Here is a 21,437-nt window from a genome sequence, read left to right as displayed (position 1 = left end):
CTTCAATACACTCTGGCACAGCAGCCTGAGTAATATTCCAAAATTGTAAATCATATGCCGTTTTCCAAATTCAAACCCTCTGTTACTTGTCATGGTGCTTAAAACAAAAGTCATGCCATTACCTACGGTAATGAGGCTGTGTATGCCCTGGTTCTTCCTTATCTCTGGTATCATCTCTCCTTTCTCACAAGGCACCCTACACTCTTTATTCCCAGAATGAACCAAGCTCATTCCTGCCTTTTAGCCTCTGTATTCGCTGTTTCCTTTGCCTGCCCTGCCACCTCAGTTCTTCATGTGGCTTACATTTGCTTGTCATTCAGATCTCAACTTAAATTTCACCTCCCAGGAGAGCCCTTCCATGACTCCCCATCCATAGCAGTCATCAATCAAGTCACTTTCTGGCACATGATTCTGTTTCCAATAGTGCAAATCATGATATGATTTGATCTTATGGGCATATTTATTCTCTATTGAATGTCTTTGTCTTATTCTCTAGCAAATTATCATCAAATAGAATAGTACTTGGATGTATAATGCATGCCCAGTGATTGTGAAATAAATGAGAGTATTCTTGCTTCCACACCCACAAGCTGCTCTTAGTAGTTTGAAGATGTCAGGCTTCAGAAGCTTTCATTTCTTTATCACAAACTGATGAAATTTTTCTTAGAGGAGATCTCTTGCCAAAAAATAACAATGTGTAGAGATTTTGTTCAATGTCAAATGTCCATCTTGAAAAATGGGTGATGCATGGGTCAAAGAAGGACAGAAACTTTAGATCTCTCTTGACTTTTACCCTCCATTTGCCATACTCAAGATCTACATCTCTACGGTAGACCTGACCCTGTCTGCCTGGGATTTACAGTCTCTACAGTGTGAGTCAAGACCAGTGGTTATGCTCTAATATTTTTATCCGACTTTAAATGATATACACCTTCTGATTCTTGGCTTATCTCATAGACTTAACCAGTAGCCCTGCCTCCTTTGCTGTTTAAATAGTGAATTGTTAAATATATACTAAGTTCAGGGCACCCAGGTGAGGGAACAATGAATTCAGCTTCATCCTCTCCTCTACTCTGACCATGCATGGTTTTTAGTGAGTTCCAAGTCTTCTTCTTACCCACTCCCTCTAAGAAAAAAAATTATAAATAGAAATTAAGAAGGTAGGTAAGTCTTTCATGACAGGAATGCCTCATTGGACATGAATACCTTGAATAAGTAGTATATATTCAACTACTTTTATTAGTCTGTGTAATTGATAATAAATTCAGTTCAGTCATTTTCAGGGATTTTTTTTTTCAGAATACTTTAAAGAATTTCTTTAGTGAGATTTTTTTTTTCAGAGCAGAGAATTCTGTACTTCAAATAGCTGACCCATTTTTGTATTCTGTGAGTTCAAATTTAGAGATGTGATGCCAGCATCAGTCTTCATGGGCACCTGGGAATAGAAAACAGGAAATAAATAAGTTGAAAAAGTTGTACCAATCAACAAATTCAGTTTGAATAGTCTTATTTGAACTTTGTTGTATATATATATATATATATATATATATATATATGTATATATATATATATATATAATGCAGCACTTTCATTCTAATTTTACTTTTGAATTGTTTTTGTACTATTTGTGAAAACATTTAGTTCTATTTCTACAGAATCATTTTCTCCCCAAATTAGTAAACCTTCTTTTTAAACATGTCCTGCCTGTAATGGTTTGTGAAGTCACAAAGCAGACTTGATTTATAGAAGGAATGGCTGCTCATAAAAACTAAGCATAAAGAAGTCTCTTAGATACAAATGAGGTTTGCATTTTTGAGATTGCTGAAAAGATACTACGAGGAGAAACATGTCATTTTATTCAGATTCCTAGATGGAGGCAGTGAACCCGATTTCTAAGAGGAACAAGATTTTTAACTTTGGAGTGTAGCCCAATTTTAGCAACATCATTCTTAAAATGTAGAGAATATAAAAAAGTGTCTTGTTTTAGGCAACCTGTTGATTAGGCACAAAGAAAACTTCTGGCTTATTTATAGACATCTTGAAATGTTCAGTACAGCTGAGGAATTCAACTACCTCTCAATTAAAAGAAAAAACAAAGTCCATAAAAATAAAGACTTGGCTAAAGGAAAAGAGATGTCCTCTCAAACATATATCTATCTTTTAAATGTTTTCTAAGGTGTTTTGTTTCATGTTTAATGAGCACCAACAGTGGAGCTGGATTCCAGGCTATGAATAGATTCATAGAACAAAAGCCAAAACAAAACAATAAATTTTAAAAAATATGTATAATATATGTGTATTTATAATTGGTATATTGGCTTAATAACTGAGAATTAAATGGAAGCATCTTTTAAAGGTTATATTTAGCTTTAATCCCACCTTGTACTCTGACAAGTCTAGTCTGCCTCCTGCTGAAGAATGCTCTGGCAACCTCAGGCTGAGAGGGAGCAGATCCACTCATTCCCCACAAACCCTAAAAATGTGCATCTGAAAAAAAAATAGTGACAGGGACTAAGCCCCAGAGATATTCCCCAGGAACTCTACCCAATATGTGGTACAATATGTGGTCTGATCCAGCTGGGCACAAGGCCGGCCGTGGTCACCATCTCTTCTGGCTGGACTCCTCCTCAAGGTAGGGCTTACCATCACAAAATTGCCAACCAGGGCCCACGTGGGTATAGAACTAATTTAGCCTCCTGTACACTTGATGAATGAAGAATTTCCTCTTGGGACTAAATTATAGGGCTTGTTGGAGTTGCTCTTTCGTGATCTGTTATTTGGAGGTAATTTTCCAAAAGAGCTGGAACATATGGCCATGAGCTAGAATAGGACTCACCGTGAACAGCTGCCATGCGCTGGCCAGCACATCCCACTGGGCTCATCCTCTCCACCAGCCTTCCCCGCCTCTACCCTTGCTTCTCCAGAGGAGGCCCAGTTAAGAAAGCTGGACTTAGGTTAGATCTTTACTTTCCTTCTTAATTAAACCACAAGAATGGCATCTGCTGACCTTTTTCTGCATCTGGGTTTCTAGAAATGTAACATCTTGTCCTAACACGCTTAAAAACAGATGAGCAGGTCTTCCCCTCAGCCCCCAATGTGGATGATTACAACCTTCTGTCAAATTCCACTTATCCTCCCTCCCCTGTTGGCTGGAAGATAAGCTTCTGATCTTCCCTTGGCTTTTTGAACTGTTGGAAGCTGTGTAAACACAAGCTGCAGGTTAGTCAGATTCTGTTTGACCCAGGGCCTGCTGAGTGCAAAGAGATTACATTTGAAAATTCCCTTGTCTAATTAAGCAATGGTGACCTATTGCGGGGTGGTTGCTGATGAGGTCAAGTAGCAAGAGGTTTCAGGCCAACCTGTTGCAGCTGGTCATTCACTGATAAATAAGGAACAACTAATTTTTAGTGAGCCAGTTTTCTTACAGAGTTTTCATTTCCTAAAACTCTTGAATTTGGTTCTTTCTGACAATTTCACATGTGCATTTCAGCCCCTTAGAGAAATCTTCAACATCAAGAATGATGAGGACTTGTTCTATGATGGCAACCTTTCTTTCCTTGGTCTTTGCACAGCAGTGCCCCATTCAGTGATTCACAAACTGATGTGCTGTGCCTCTAGCTCTATTTGAACCACTGACTTCTTCCAAATCCTGAAAGTCAGATGACAGCCACTTTGAATATTGACATTTGGATGGGGTGTAGTGGTGAGGGTGGGAGAGGAAGCCCCAGGAAATAACTTACAAGACCTGGACCAAACTGTGTAGAGTAATCATGATCACTTATTGAGTATCCACTGCCGATCAGACCCAGTTGTAGGATCTTCTTACATCTCTAGTCCTTACCATAATCCTCCGAAAAAGGGTTGTTATTACTGTTTTACTGCTAAGATTTCTGTATAGAGGTCAGCAACTTTCACAAGGGCAACAGCTAAATTAAAGGTGTGGGATATGACCCCACATGGCTTTGACTTTAGGGCTTGCCCAGTCCAGGAATCTGCACAGCTTCCTTGTGGAACTGAAAGTGTCTAGAGACTCCTGATGAGGGGCAACATTTGATGGATGCAGATTCTCCTTGTGAGTAAGCGATAAAATTAAAGATAAGAACTTTGGAACATAAGCCCTGGAAAAGTTATCAAAGAAGCCCTCTCCATTCACATTTGTGCCCCTAGATAGGTTTATCCCTACATCTCTTATAGTGGGTATCTATTGTTTCCCCACCAGAATCTATTACCCAGAATTCTAGAAAAACATATGCAGAATTCCTTTGGGAGGCCTCCAAAATTTAGTTCATATGTTTTGGCAGAATCGCAGTCCCTCAGATGCCTTGTTTGTTCTGATTACATTTGGACCAATCAGAATCAATGAAAAAAATATATATTTTTATGGAAAGTTGTGGGACAGTTTCCCTTCCCCTCTGTTTTTGAGTCAGGAGGGCAGACTGGAGTTACTTCTGCCATCCTGCCACCATATGTAGCCATCTGGATGTATCTAAAAGACAGAAAGAAACTGGGTCTTAGTGACTTTGCTAGAATCCTGATACAGCTATTTGGGATCTCTCTCTATGCTTCACTTTAGGAATTTGAGAATGTTTTAGATACTTTCAAACTAAAGAGTTCAAGAAATTGTGTATTAATACCTTTTCAGATCCACACATGCACCCATCTTGTCATGGGACAAGAGTATAATGATGTCTCTTTGTCTCCAAAGCCATTCCTTTTCCATGGAATCACACTGCTTTCTGAATCAGAAAGAGGACATTGCCATAAATTTTCAACAATGTAGTTTTCCTTTGTGAGCAAAGGAGGATGGAGTGTGACAATTCTAAAATAAGATAAAAACAGAGAGGGAGTCAAACCATAAGAGACTCTTAAATACAGGGAACAAACTGAGGATTGCTGAGGGGTGTTGGGTGGGGGATGGGCTAAATGGGTGATGGGCATTAAGGAGGGCACTTTTGGCATGAGCACTGGGTGTTATATGCAAGTAATGAATCACTAAATTCTACTCCTGAAACCATTATTACACTATATGTTGACTTGGATTTAAATTTAAAAAAATAATAAAATACAATAAAAATAAAATCACATCTTTTGTGAAATCTTTCAACTTGTTCCTCAGTTCATTTATTGGGTATCTCATAGGTTGACCATATAACAAGTTGTAAATATTTGTGTTAATCATCCCCAAGAAAATAGTGCAAACTCTGATGAAAACATTTTCTTTTGCCTTGGAGCTTTAGTTTTAGACAATTCTGTACAGTATCATACATACATTTTTCTGGCTGTGTTTTCAGCTAATGCTCCCTCTTCAATGCATATGTAAAATAATTTTTCATATCCCTTAAAAGCTATAGCAAAATTTCCCTAAAATTTTCCCCCTAATTTTCATCAGTGTTGGGGCATAGTGAAAAGTATCTTGTCCCCTTATTTTTCATTAGAGGGCCTAGTTTCTAAACATCACAGATGTTTATTTTTGCTCTCCTTGAAATTCTTGCCAGTTTCTCTGGCATCCACTCTCTATTATGGGATCAAAAACTAGATGCAGGACTAACACAAATGCCACATTAATTCTGGGTATAAGTGGAACATCACAACTCTTTCATGCTGCACTCCTAAATGTATTAAAATTACTAAGCTTCCTTAGAGGCAGCTCGTTGTTCAACAAAAAAAGAAAAACAAAACAATGTGTATCTGTTCTATTGAGTTATTGATCAATATGCATCATATACATTTAAAATCTAATGATAATATGTTTTATTTGTCCAGGTTTATAAGGTTTACAGTTTCATACAATTGATCTCATTTATTCCTCTTTTCACCCCTATACATTTGATATTATTATCCACATTTTAGATAATATTACTAAACGGTTTAGAGATTAAGTGATTTGCTTAAATCTCCCTAATCCCTCCAATGGTTAGACTGTATTTTACACTCCAGTGTTCCAATCTAAGTTCGGACTTTCTATGGTTCCAGATAGCATATCAGTATCTGGAAACCTTCTTTGAATAGAGAAGAGGGGTTTGAAGTAAGAATGCCACCATGTTGCTTCTTTTCTCTAGGTTAAAGTGAGCTGGTTCTCTAAACATTTGAGAATGGCTTGTAATGTTTTCTGTTCATAGTTATCCCTTTTGGGAACCACAGGAATTTTGATTTTCCTGACCATTTGTCCTCCATTGGACCCAAATGTTTAAAGGACATTATTTTTATGTGCCAATGATTGCAGTATTTGCATGTGCAAATCAAGTAATTACTTAACTACCCAAATTGTGCATGCAACTAAGGTAATTATGAACCTAGAAAATTGCTATAAGAATCTGACCCTGGAAAAATTATGATAGCAGAAAATGAGTCTTGGAGTGGAAATTTCTTGCAAGGCTGATTTTGTTGTTGTCAGTGTTGTTTAGTGGAAATCTAAGGCTGATTAAGTTGCTTTCTTTGCCTCAACTTTGACATCTGAAGAATGAAAATAATAATGTTTGCACTACCTACTTCCAATGCATAATTTACACATGAAGGAAGTTGGGACAGTGCAGACAAGTGATTTGAGAAAAAAATGGCAAAATGTTTACAAGGGGGATATTATTTTTAAGTGGACTCACTAACCTGCACTTTTGGCATAAGTAGATATTAATATTTTTATATGAATCTTTGTCTCACCCACCCAAAATATGTCATATTGTGATTAAATATATGCAAAATATTTAAATTGTCAAAAAATAAAATAAGTGTTATCTGTCTTTAGGTTGCATGAAAATTTATCATATGGCTCTACTAACAATTATTATGTGGCACATGGAGACAGAAAGACTAACCATGGTTACGTATGAGGAAACTGAAGCTCACTGCATTGAAAGGGCTTGTGCCAGTTATAGGAGCTTCTAAGAGGCAGTGAGAATTTGGCACTGGGATGTCTGACTCCAATTATCTTTTTTTTTTTTTTTCAACTTTTTTTTTTTAATTTATTTTTTATTTTTTATTTTTGGGACAGAGAGAGACAGAGCATGAACGGGGGAGGGGCAGAGAGAGAGGGAGACACAGAATCGGAAACAGGCTCCAGGCTCTGAGCCATCAGCCCAGAGCCTGACGCGGGGCTCGAACTCCCGGACCGCGAGATCGTGACCTGGCTGAAGTCGGACGCTTAACCGACTGCGCCACCCAGGCGCCCCTTCAATTATCTTTTTTTAATAATTTGGACATTCCTATTAGATCATATTGCCTTGACATTGGTAGCTATAGACATGAATAGGTCAAGCTACCAAATGAGTTTAGAAATGGATCTGCTTCCCAATAATTTGGTAAATGTGATAATTTGTGTTGGATTGACTTGCAGACTACTGTTGCATCATAGGTAGGAAAAGGACTTCCTAAGAAAACCAATGATGTTATTAAAAACATGGAGGCTCTTAAAATTGACTTAAAAATAAATAAATCAGTGGGTTGTGATTGTACTTTGTTAAAATAGGTGCAAAGGGATAGAGACTAGATCTAGCCCTTTGAGCAGTTAGCTTAGGTTCCTGTCCCACAAGAGGAAACTCACTTGACTCTAAAAGTTTCCTATAATTCACCTAACCTTTGCCTCCCAATGACCCAAGTGAGGTCATTATTGTGATTATTAGAGTACTATCTGATAAAAACATGCATGCATTTATAGTTCTCCAAACCATACTTAGATTCCCAAGCCTTTGTGCTGGTGTGGAGGTTCTAAAGAGCATAAAAGATTAAAGGAGTATGAAGTCTCCAAATCTAAATGATGTTTTGAAAGTGATTCTGAGAATGTGTTTCAGGAGTGGAGCATCAGTCATTGAGCCTGACTCTACATTCTGTTTTCCAGTCATGTGGTGTTGCCAACTCTGTCTGTCAGCAAAGATGGCTCCAAACATAAAAGGACCAGACATATCTTGGGCAGTAAATTCAAAGAAAATAAGCCACTAAGTTATTTATACCCAACGACTTGTCAGGAAGTAGAATCATCACCTCTGTTTTAAGAGTGACCATATATCTCAAATTGTGTTTATTATGGTAAAATCAACAGTCATTAACATGATTCACATTTTTTCCAGCATTGGAACATGACAGATATATTATCTACCATTATCCTACTTTGTCTTTTACTCATCTTTTAAGGAGCAAGCATGTTTATAGCTACCCTTGCCTGAGCATTTACCAGGTGCTCATCCCCTGCTCATCCCCCCTAAACATGTGATCTTTGCCTTATCTAATTTGGCCTCAACAATAGTCCTATGAGTTAGGCATTACTGTATTCTTTTCCTAAGTTTACAGATAAGGAAATGGAGGCTTAAAGAGCTTAAGTAACTTGTCTAAACTCACACTGATTGTTTTTTTATTTGTAAGTACTCCTGTGACGTACTTCTGTAGGGTAAGAACAACACATCTGTGGAATGAATTTTCTTTTAATTGAAGGGACACTCATATTTATAGATTCTAATTAGCTCAGGTCAGTGTAACAGTGTAACAGACATTTACAGGCACATATCAAGAGATAGCTACGTGCAGTGTACTGTGGATACAAGTTGATGGAACAATCCATCAGGGGAGACATCATCATAGAGGATAGATGGAATTTGAAAGCTAGTGCTCAGAAGAGGCTCCCAGGCAAGGTTCTCCAGCTGTGGCCAGGTAAAAGAAATTCAGCCTAGATCTGTTCTATATAAACACCTTAATTTCTCTAATTTGGGGTTTCTCCATTTAATTTCTACATTGCAACTTTTTGATGAAAATTAGGAGGTAAAGGTTCTTCACCAACTCCCTAGGGGATCAGTGGTGAGGAGAAGGTCAGTGTGCTCCATTGTCCTATTATGGTAGCACAAGGGTCTTGACTACCTCTAAAGTAGTACTGCAGTCCTAGCAAACTCATGATTTATCACAATCATCTAGAGCTCTGTCACATCATAGGAGAGCTTATGAACACTTGGAAGGTGGCTAGCATGAGTGGAGATGTGCTGGGGATATAAAATACACACCAGATTTCTGGTTTAATGTGTAAAAATAATGTATAATATCTCCAACAATTTTATAATGATTACATGGTGAAATAAGAATATGTTGGATGTATTGGTGTAAGTAAAATATACTATTACAATTAATTTCATCTGTTTCTTGTAACTTTTTAATGTAACCATTAAAGTGTTTAAAATTACATATATAGCTCACAGTGTATTTCTGTTGGATAAGGCCAATTCAGAGCTTACTTACTCTCACTGATATAGATCTTTTTAAAGATACTTTCTTGGAGGACAGAATTTATATTTTACATTAAATGGCCTCCCAAATAGCTGAGAAACATTTTGAATCAATGATGTTTTCCTCCTCTTCTTGTCCAAATGCCATCCAGATTTAATAAAATGTTTTAAACATTATCTATGAAATTCAAGAAATTGCAGAAATGACCAAAGAAGGATATTTTAAAAAAATGGTGAAAGCAATTCTTACAATTTAGAAAATTGGTGAGAAATGAAATTAGCAGACAACATTAATTCTTCCTTGGCCACAACTTTCTAAATTGTTCAAAACTGAATTTTACCTAAGAAAAATAACAGAACATGGGATTTTCCTAATGTTACCATCTTTTTAATTCTGTTGATTTTAAAGTACATTAACTTAAATGATTATGATTAGAGGCTTAGTGTTCGGTAAAGACTTCACTCATGCCCTGAACCTATTTTTCTCCAGTGTGTCATTCACTCTGTTCCCTTAACTTTCACAAGGAGAGACTGGAATGAAACAGTCTATGTTCATTTCGTATTTAGATGAGCTGTGTTTCTATATGCACTGTAACCTACATTTACAAAAAAATTATGAATCACTGGAATGAAATTTCTAGTCATTGTATCATTTTGCCTCATGAAAGTGATCTGATTCAGTGTTTTCCTTTTTCTCCAAAATGTTGTGTTTGTTTAACTTTGATCGGTAGCCATGGAAAAGATGTGTAATTTATAGATTAGAATGTGTGAAATAGTAATTTTATTTCTGTACATTGAATGTTTTCCTCACAAGAAATAGGGGAATAAACTATTCCCCAAAATATTTTCAAAACTTTTTAAAAAGAGGATTTGAAATTGTAAGGGAAACAAGAGATTGCTGCCATGATTAGTAAAATGTATAATTCATCAAAATTCTGTTAAGTAGGAAGCCTTTTATTATTTTTGTTACCAACCTAAATCTTTCATATTTTTAAAAACACAACAAAATCAAACTTTTGCATTCTAAAATTGCTGAGAATTATAATAGAAAATAAGATGGTAGAACTGTATTTTAAATGTATTTCATATCACTCATTATTAGTATTGTTGTTAGTAATAATAATAATAATAATTTTATAAGATTATATTAATTATCACCTTTCCATTGACCCACTTTGTGAATGCTTAATACTTCATGATCTCATAGTCCTATAATAACTATTGTATTAGAAACACTGTAATTCAGGTCTATAAAGCCAATGAAAGATTGTTATAGCTGTAATTTTGTTTCTTAAACTTGCCACTTTTTAAATGTAGACATTAAACCTATGACTCAGGTGTCTACAATATTATGCTTTTGTCATTCCTTATATATTATATGTACATAGAGAAAAAGCATTTTAAAATAGTAGTTCCCTAGTAAAAAGGTGACTCTGTCTTCATAAATATACATCAAAATATTTTTTAAAAAGATTTGTAAACAGTGTGACACATTTTGATAGCTTACAATCATAACAGTTTAATTAAAAGAAAATTAAGATGATGGCTTCAGTGTTTCTAAAGGGGTTTTCTCTTTAAATGTTGATGAATGCCAGAAAAAGTATTGTCTTTTGCCTTCTTGTTCCAACTATCTGGTTCTAACTTGCTAAAATGAATAAGAGGACTCGTAACAGAGTAAATAGAGGATTGGGCCTGGGGGAGGTTGTTGCAGTTTTCAGCCACATTTGAATGGTAACTGTTGCATATAACTTCACTGACTATGAAATGCTTCGTCCTACTACACAAGGGTACAGGCATGCCCCCTTGCTCAGCTTAAGCCCCCTGGTTTTAGTATGTGTTCTAAAGTTGCTAAACTGAACTTCTGTATCAAAGCTCTGCATTAACTGTACAATTGAGAGGCTTGGCCTATTATGTTAGCTCGAATTGAAGTAGTTTTAACAACTTATGACCATTTGGACAATAACCAAGCGATAAAATCAGAATAAAGACTGAGAGTGTTAAGCTGAATTTACTGGTGGCTAAGACAGGGAAATTTTATCCAACAAACAGGAGGTTTGGCTACGCTGGATGAACCTTAGAGTATCAGATAATATGAGAAAATTGCCAGTTGGCTTGTAAATTTGTATATGCACAGGAAAACAATTCCTGAAAATACCATCTCCCCAACCAAGGTAAGGAAGTTATTTACAAAGGCTTAGGATTTCACAAGGGAAAGAGACTAGTTGGTTCAAACAGGTCTTTGGCTTGTCACTTCTGGATTGGATGGTTGTAGGGTAGTTTGGCACTGGCCAGTTGCTGAACCCCAGATCTGTTTGTGGTTTTCAGGAGCTGTGTCAATCTGCAAAACCCAAGGTTAAGTGTGGATGGTTCAGTTGAGTAACAAACTACAAGGAGTGGTCAACCATCAGGCCACTTTTTTTTGCTGATTTTCATCCATTTATTAGAAAGGACTGCTCTGTGAGTGCCTGGGTGGCTCTGTCGGTTAAGCATCCAACTCTTGATTTTGGCTCAGGTCGTGATCTCACAGTTCATGAGATCAAGCCCCCACATTGGGCTATGGGCTGACAGTGTGGAACCTGCTTGACATTTTCTCTCTCCCTCTCTTTCTTCCTCTCCCCTGCTCTCTTGTTCTCTCCCAAAGTAAAGAAATACATAGAAGGGGGGTATTCTGGTTTCATCTGGAGTCAGTAACACTCACTGGTTTACAATATCATTCTTCCCAGGCACAAGGTCAAATCACAGGCTCATTGGTAGGTCCTCAAATCACAGCAAAGATTTTCTATATCACAGGTGAAATAATGGCTATTTCTGAGCTTGCTGAGAAATAGCCATATGGAGAGGTAAATGTTAATGATGGAAAATAAAGTCACTCAAGGTTAAACCAGTACCAGAGAAATGGAATGTGATTAGTTCCTCTTATAAATATTATCTGGGTGAGGTGGGGGGCACCTAGGTGGCTCAGTCAGTTGAGCCTCTAACTTCAGCTCAGGTCATGATCTCATGGTTCGTGAGTTTGAGCCCCACATCAGGCTCTGTGCTGACAGCTCAGAGCCTGGAGCCTGCTTCAGAGTCTGTGTCTCCCTCTCTCTCTCTCTGTCCTCCCCTACTCATGCTCTCTCTCTTTCAAAAATAAATAAATATTTTTAAGAAAGAAATATTATCTGGGCACCTGGGTGGTGCAATCAGTTTAGTGATTGACTTTTGATTTCAACTCAGGTCATGAAACCAGGGTCCTGGGATCAAGCCCCGCATTGAGCCACACATCAGGCTCCCTACTGTGTTGATCCTGCTTAAGATTCTCTCTCTCCTTCTGCCCCTCTCCCCTGCTGATGCTCTCTCTCTCTCTCCCTTTCTCTCTCTCAAAAATAAAATAAAATAAAATAAAATAAAATAAAATAAAATAAATAAAATAAAATAAAATAAAATGTACCATAAGCACTGTGACCAGAACCCTGTATGTGGAGGAATAGGTCCACTGTTTCAGATATCATTTTGGTTCTTGAATACTCTGATTTTAGTTGTTTAAATGAAATAATGGGACAATAAGCACATCTGTGCTTTAGTTAGCATGGGGTAGAAATATTCTGAAAGTAATTTTCATTCTGCATTATTAAAACAAAGTAATTTTTCTCAGCCACCTTGTCAAACCTTGGGGAAATGTGTCAGTACTTTTATGGGACATTTTTGAGTCTTTTATTTTTGGTCTTTGCTGTTTCATTTATTTAAAGATTTATTCATCTATTCAAACATTCAAGTAATGGCAATTGTGCTAATTAATGTCTTACATAAAGCATAGTTCTCTTTACTACAAAGTGAAAAGACATGTAAAGTTTAGTCTCTGCTCTTAAGGAATTTAAAATCTTTGGGCACAAGGGTGGCTTATTCAGGTAACCTTCTAGCACTTGACTTCGGTTTAGGTCAGGATTTCACAGTTTCATGAGTTGGAGCCCCGCATCAGACTCTGTGCTGACAGGGCAGAGCCTGCTTGGAATTCTGCCTCTCTTTCTGCCCCTATCCCTCTCTGTTAAATAAAATAAATAAGTAAACTTAAAAAATTTAAAAAAAGGAATTTAAAATCTGAGTGGAAAAGTAACACAAGTTATAATATGATACTTATTATCATTGTGGTGTTAGGTATAAAGGATGCTAGTAATAATTTTACCTGGTGCAGTTAGAAAAGTCCTCACAGAATAAAAAAGCAAATTTTTGAATTGTCTCGAAGTAGAGATTTGGTAGGTGGAGACAAAATGAAACTCTTTCCTGGCAGAAGATACTCCATAGAGATATGGAACTGAATACTATGGCCTGGAAATTGTGAGCAGGAACATGCAGCATAAACAAGGTCTGTGGGAGAGAAAAAATTGGGAAAGAAAGGAATAGAAGGGGAAAAGAGAGTTTTAGATACCAGACTAAACATTCCCTTTGTTTTATTGTTGTCATGTGTGTGTGTGTGTGTGTGTGTGTGTGTTTATTTTTGTAACAGAGAGCCCCAGATAAATTGGGTTGTTCCTTCTTGCGGATTAGGTAGATCCCACTGTCAACATTGTGAAAGATGAATTAGAGAACATTAAACCTGACTGAAAGCCATCACAACAGTCTAGGAAGAAGACCATGAAAGTCTAGATGCTGGTGGGTGATAAGGGCCATGGGAGGAGGGAGACTGGTTTTTGAGGCATCTTGGAAGGAGAAGAGACAGAAATTGATCATCAGATGAATATCTTTGGGGAGAAGACAGAAGGGAGAAGGGGAGGTCAAAGTAAAGTTGCTGTTTCTATCAGGGGCCCCCAGTAAGGATTGAAAAACAATTCTTTTTGTTGATGATGATGATACCACTCAACACAGCTTAAGAAAAAAAAATAATGTATTGGGACAAACAAGTAATGTGTCTGTTCATAACTGAAAAGTTCAGGGGTAACATTTGGCTGAGATGTACACATTCAAAACATGCCACTATTTCCTGCCCTCTCTTCATCTCTTGGCTTTATATCCTCCATGGTGGATTTATTCTCAGGCTCTAGGGAATGGCCACAAGCCTGACAGTATCACCAGCCCTACATCTCCAAGTGTCAAGATCACCAGAAAAGAGAGAGCTTCCCTCCCCTTCCCTGAAAAGTTTAGTTGGACACCACCTCTGAATTCATCACTGTGCCAATAAACATTAATTCTCTGATTGAATCTTGTGAATGAGAATAATGGAGAGGGGTTCCTTAGAGAAAAGTTGGGGTCCTGTTTCCAAGAGAAAGGGAAATGGATTTTGACTGAGCAAAGCACTGCAGGTCTTATCTTATAGTTTGTGAAACCACTAAGGTAGTGAATACAGAAGGAAGGAATGTTCAGGTGGGTGGATGAGGAAGGAGGGAAAAGGTGGCAAAAATGGTTTGCGTCTGTTGCTTTTCATAGTACAATAATTATTAACAATTATCATTGAGGACCATAGTCCCTGTTCAGAGCCTGATTCTACCCAAACCAGGCAATAAATAGTTTTAGCTAGATACAGCATGCAAGATATTATATTGTTTTGTACTATCCCAAAGCAAGTGTTTTCACCCCCAAAAGATTTTGATGTGCTCAGGGCAGGCACTTCATTATTAATCCATCATAAATCAGACAATTATTTGCAGATGCATTATAATGATATAATATGTTTATGAACATATGTAAGGATGGTCACATGTATTATTTCAACTTTATTAACATGACATTTTTGTTTTTGTTTAAATGTCTGAAGATTTTGCCAGGTAATAATTTTTCACTTCTTTTTCTTTCTTTGTCATATTTCTGGAAATTTCAGTTAAGTGTATCATATAGAATAGAATGCATATTGGCACACTTTATGATCAAGACTTTTATAGAAATTTTTCATTACACAGAATATTTGGAAGCATATATTTTAATTGGATACTCAATTCAGCTAATGGATAATTTCTTCATGTACTATGTACAGTGTACTTCATGTACATTTCTTCATGTATGAATCTAAACAATGTGATATGAGTTCATTGTACATACACTTTACACTAATAATGCTAAATATTTATTTTTAAAAATCTTGCAATACTAAGTTGCTATCACTATAGATATATTTTGAAATGCTTGTACAATAATTTAAAATGTAGAAGTTACAAGTCAGGGGGGGATTTCTTTGTGTTGATCCTGTGATATAACCTGACAAGTGAAGTTTAATTTGATTCTCAATATTTATTACATAATGATCTAGGCACAACTTTTATTTATTTTTATTTTTTTTCAATATATGAAATTTATTGTCAAATTGGTTTCCATACAACACCCAGTGCTCATCCCAAAAGGTGCCCTCCTCAATACCCATCACCCACCCTCCCCTCCCTCCCACCTCCCATCAACCCTCAGTTTATTCTCAGTTTTTAACAGTCTCTTATGCTTTGGCTCTCTCCCACTCTAACCTCTTTTTTTTTTCCTTCCCCTCCCCCATGGGTTTCTGTTAAGTTTCTCAGGATCCATATAAGAGTGAAAACATATGGTATCTGTCTTTCTCTGTATGACTTATTTCACTTAGCATCACACTCTCCAGTTTCATCCACGTTACTACAAAGGGCCATATTTCATTCTTTCTCATTGCCACATAGTACTCCATTGTGTATATAAACCACAATTTCTTTATCCATTCATCAGTTGATGGACATTTAGGCTCTTTCCATAATTTGGCTATTATTGAGAGTGCTGCTATAAACATTGGGGTACAAGTGCCCCTATGCATCAGTACTCCTGTATCCCTTGGGTAAATTCCTAGCAGTGCTATTGCTGGGTCATAGGGTAGATCTATTTTTAATTTTCTGAGGAACCTCCACACTGTTTTCCTGAGTGGCTGCACCAATTTGCATTCCCACCAACAGTGCAAGAGGGTTCCCGTTTCTCCACATCCTCTCCAGCATCTATAGTCTCCTGATTTGTTCATTTTAGCCACTCTGACTGGCATGAGGTGGTATCTTAGTGTGGTTCTGATTTGTATTTCCCTGATGAGGAGTGATGTTGAGCATCTTTTCATTTGTCTGTTGGCCATCCAAATGTCTTCTTTAGAGAAGTGTCTATTCATGTCTTCTGACCATTTCTTCACTGGGTTATTTGTTTTTCGGGTGTGGAGTTTGGTGAGCTCTTTATAGATTTTGGATACTAGCCCTTTGTCTGATATGTCATTTGCAAATATCTTTTCCCATTCCGTCGGTTGCCTTTTAGTTTTGTTGGTTGTTTCCTTTGCTGTGCAGAAGCTTTTTATCTTCATAAGGTCCCAGTGATTCATTTTTGCTTTTAATTCCCTTGCCTTTGGGGATGTGTCAATAAGAGATTGCTATGGCTGAGGTCAGAGAGGTCTTTTCCTGCTTTCTCCTCGAGGGTTTTGATGGTTTCCTGTCTCACATTCAGGTCCTTTATCCATTTTGAGTTTATTTTTGTGAATGGTGTGAGAAAGTGGTCTAGTTTTAACCTTCTGCATGTTGTTGTCCAGTTCTCCCAGCACCATTTGTTAAAGAGACTGTCTTTTTTCCATTGGATGTTCTTTCCTGCTTTGTCAAAGATTAGTTGGCCATATGTTTGTGGGTCTAGTTCTGGGGTTTCTATTCTATTCCATTGGTCTATGTGTCTGTTTTTGTAGGCACAACTTTTAGACTTTCACTATTCTTATAGAAAATTTGCATTTGAAGTTAAATGTAGTTCTGAAATACTTGAGTAATGCTAATAAAACTCTGTTGAAGGTTACAGAGATGTCACATAGGAGAAGCACTGGATTCGGAAGGTACAAATTCAAGTTCTAATATTCTTATATTTTTAGTAGTGTAATGTGGGGTGAATCCTTCACATGCTTAGAACCTCAATTCCTTTTTAATAAAATGGGGACAGTGGGACTTATTAGGGAGGGTAAATATAAGGTGATAGACTTAAGTGAGTTTACTTGGAAAGGGGAGGGAGGCCAGCAATAAGCCCACTCAACAGCTGCAGATGGGAACTCACAGTTGTTAAATTGGAGGAGGGATGGGTCAGAGGCACAGTTTCCTTGGAAAGTTATGGAATGAATGGGGTATGGCAACACCAAGCCCCTCTGATTTTTATCCTGTACACCTTGTCCCAAGCTCGTTTTTCAGAATGAGATGTTAAGTTGTGTGTGAATATACGTGGCAAATTGTAAAGCATTCCATGAATGTATGATGATACAAGAGCTGTTATTATTTTACAGCTTTTTAGAGACAGATTGACATTTTTCTGTATAAGATAAACTGACCTACTTTCTTTTTTTTCATTCACATCGACTAAAAAAAAAAAAACAAAAACAAAAGACAAACCAGCCTTCATTTTGTTTTCATTAGATAATCTTAATGTATAGAATAAAAGAATATAGTGCCAGGCATATATTAATGTAGGGAATAAAATAGTGTGAAGCATGGATAATGCCTAGTGAGTACATGAGAAAGACACAGGTTCCTAAGGGAATATAGAATTTACATAATGGGGAGAAATATATTTTGTGGGGAGAGAGAGAGAGATATATATACACACACACGTGCATAGATTTTTCTAGATGTAGATATCTATCTATCTATCTATCTATCTATATATGTATGTATATATGTGTATATATATATTTATATATATACGTACATATTCTTTGTCAGGGTTCTGAATAGGATTCTAGACAGCATTTCTAATGGGTCTGTCAGGAATCAAAGCTAGCCATATGGATGGGGCATTTTTTGTTTGTTTGTTTGTTTGATCTGGCATCAATGGGACTACATTCTGGCAGGTGTCCATTGGCCATTTATTTATTTATTTATCTATGTATTTATTTTTATTTGAGAGAGAGAGAGTGAGGGTGAGGTGCAAAGAGAGTGAGAGAACCATAAGCAGGCTCCATGCTCAGCACACAGCCTGTGGGGCTCAACCCCACAACCCTGGGATCATGACCTGAGTCAAAGTCAAGAATCAGATGCTTAATTGAGCCACCCAGGAGCTCCTAGATGGAGTGTTTAATTAAAATTAGGGCGTATGTTCAGAAAAAAAATAATAACCTATTGATATAATCATTTTAGACAATTTAGTGAAAAGGTTTGGCAGACTGGTATTTGGTTTCACATTGACACAGACATCTATGTAGGTATTTTTAGTAAACCTGTAGAGTTTCATGAAACATGGAAGTGATTGAGAAAATAATAGTTTGTGGATTCTCAAGAGTTTGGTAATCTTATTCTCTCTGTGTAGCATGGAAGCAGCTAAGCATGGCTTGAGTGACTAATATGAACAGAGAGAAAGAGAAAAATAATCTATTCTCTGTGGAAAAAGAAAATTCCCTAAAGATTGCTGATTGTAGATAGATTAATAAAGCAATCAGTTAATAGAGTCTCTTGAAAAAAAAAAATGATACTGAATTTTGGTAACATATTTTAAAGAATACTTTTATATATATCAGAATTAAGAAGCCTCCTGGAAGAATTCATTGACACATTAATTGAAATAATTTTGTTGAAAATTAAGAAGATAATAAATTTTTATTTAAAGTTTTTTACTTATCAGTTTAGATGAGATATTTGAGAAGGATAATGTCCAATGCTGGATGAGGGCACTTTGAAATGAAAACTCTGGCATTACTGTTGTATAGCATGATGTGGCAATGAATATTAAAAGCTTAAAAGATGTTCTCTTACAAATTTGTCCCCATAAAATGATGTTTAAAGATGCAGGTACATACAAGAGTAAACCAAAATTTAATATCACAATAGGGGATGTTTTGTAAATTAGTTATAGTTACTTGACAAAATAATATGCAGCATTAAAAATCACATTCTGGAGACACCTGGATGGCTCAGTTGATTAAGCATCCAACTTTGGCTCAGGTCATGAACTCACAGTTTGTGAGTTCCAGCCCCACTTTGGGCTCTGTGCTGACAGCTCTGAGCCTGGAGCCTGCTTCAGATTCTGTGTGTCCCTCTCTCTCAGCCCGTCCCCACACCTCCCTCCCTCTCCCTCTCCCTCTCCCTCTCTCTCTCTCTCTCTCTCTCAAAAATAAACATTTAATTTTTTTTTTAAATCACATTCTGGAATAGTTTGTGAAGATAATTGAAAACGTTGACTTTATACTGACTTTTCTAAGTATAAGGGCAAGTAACAAAAGAGCACATTGAGTATAACAGTCTAGAATGCACAATGAACAGAAAAACACTGAAATACTGGGAAAAACATGGTTATTTCTGAGTAATGGTAAAAAGAGGAATTTTTGTTTTGTGTGGGTTTTACTGCAACTTCTAAATTTTGTGAAGTGTATAATGTTACCATTGTAGTTAGGAAATAAATATTATAAAAACTGATTCTGGACCAGTCAGTTTTTTGGTTAAATATCTGACCTCCAGCTGTCTACCTTTAGACTTAAACTCCTGTTTTCTCAGTGTACCTCAATTCATAGAATTTTATTCAAAGGAGTTTCCTTACAAACACACCAAAAAGAAAGAAAAAAGACTAAGGCAGGCAATAATCAGACATCATCATCACAAAACCTAATAGTTTTCTACCCTGCTTTTTCTTATTTTCAACAGTCTGAAATTTCCTGTCAACTTCTGCCTCTCATTGGTCAAATACAGCGCTCACATTTCATCCCAAAACCCAAATCCTCATAGATTTCTGAGAGCCGAAAAACAGTCCACTGAGACAAGAGGACTTATACCACAGGATTAAGAGGGGGAATCATTCTGACTAAATGCCTTAGCATGCTCAGCTCGCCCCCCTTTCGCCCTCCCCCCTCAACATTTTACTATTCAAGATCTTTTGAGACTGTAAACATTTTTTTTAGTTTTCTGTCCAGCTCCACCTGCTGGAGCTAACCTGTGTTTCTTTATAATCTGTACCCTTGTCTCAGATAATGTAGGGGTTTTCCTCAAAATTTGACCTCTATTTTCTTTTTCTGCATCACTCAGTTCCTGGCAGGAGAAGAAAGGGGGTCAGATGTTTTAGAATATTTCCTTTTGGTTTTTAAACTGTGTCTTATTTGAGTCACATTTAATTGTTTTCAGGTAAATGGATGAGCAATCCTAGAAAATACACCTCAGAAGAGTATGCCGAGGTTAGGTTTTGGAGGGATGAACTGCCAATTACCTTCTAGGCCTCCCTGAGGATAAACTTAGTAAGACTCTACTTTTTGGAGAAAAGAATATTTTATTTGGGAATTCAAGAGACAGTGACTCAGATTTTGAGTTTCTTGGATCTTTTATGATGCTTGACAAGCAGGTATGAGGCTCATACCTGCTTTGGAAAGGTCAGCTGGTTATTTTCAGAAGCTTCTTGTTCTCTCTTGATTTCAACTGAATGGTTCTACCCATATTTCTGATGATTGTTTATCTAGGCATCTCTCAGGGGTCTTTATAAACTTACCACCCTCCACCTTCATCTCTGAAAAGTCTAAATCAGTGTTAAAATACTTATTGGAAATTCGTTTGAGAACCAAGAAAAGGGGAGAAAAAACGCATAGTAAGTGAGTGTTCTGAAGGAGTTGATATTTGGCATACTGGCTGTTGTTTCTCGTATGAGCCCATTGATAATAATCACTCATTCATTTTTAGCATCCTTTTGCCCCATGCACTGTGAGCCAGTAGTTGGCTTTGGGCTTGATACTGTTGGCTGGATTAGCATGTGCCTGGTGAGATAGCAAGGGGAAGGTGCCAAGAAGCTGGGAGAGAGGCTGTATTTCCCAATGTTTACTCTTTGATCTAACTCTTCATGTTCTCAACTCTTTACTTGAAGGGGAAAAAGTTTGTTGTAGTCAATCCAAAGCTTCCTTCCTGGTTATTTTCCCAGAGACTTGGCCTCAAAAATTTGCTCTAGACATATTTATTTGGCATATGGTGTATTTGTTCAGGGCCCTTTAGCAAAGATGTTTAGGTACATGCATGCTTACATACACACACACATACACACACAGAATATTCAACTCTTGGTTTGCTAGGATTTCAATGAATCATATTGAGTTATATCTACTAACAATTAATTATGGGCCTTTTCTTCACATTCCTCTGCCTAGGATTATCCTGGATTTTTAAATAGAATCTCTGCAATTTTTAATGCACAGAGCATAAGAGGACCCAAGTGAGAAGGACTGAAGATGTAACACTTGGTTACTGACATGGCTTTTGGTCACTTTTTGACTGTTTACTATTTCATATTTAAGTGTTGGCACCTATGTGTAATAAATTCTGAATCTATTATCCACTGTAACGTTTTTAAACC

The sequence above is a fragment of the Neofelis nebulosa genome, chromosome 9, assembly GCF_028018385.1.
Source record: "Neofelis nebulosa isolate mNeoNeb1 chromosome 9, mNeoNeb1.pri, whole genome shotgun sequence".
NCBI lineage: Eukaryota > Metazoa > Chordata > Mammalia > Carnivora > Felidae > Neofelis > Neofelis nebulosa.
Note: the sequence above shows the minus strand (reverse complement) of the source record.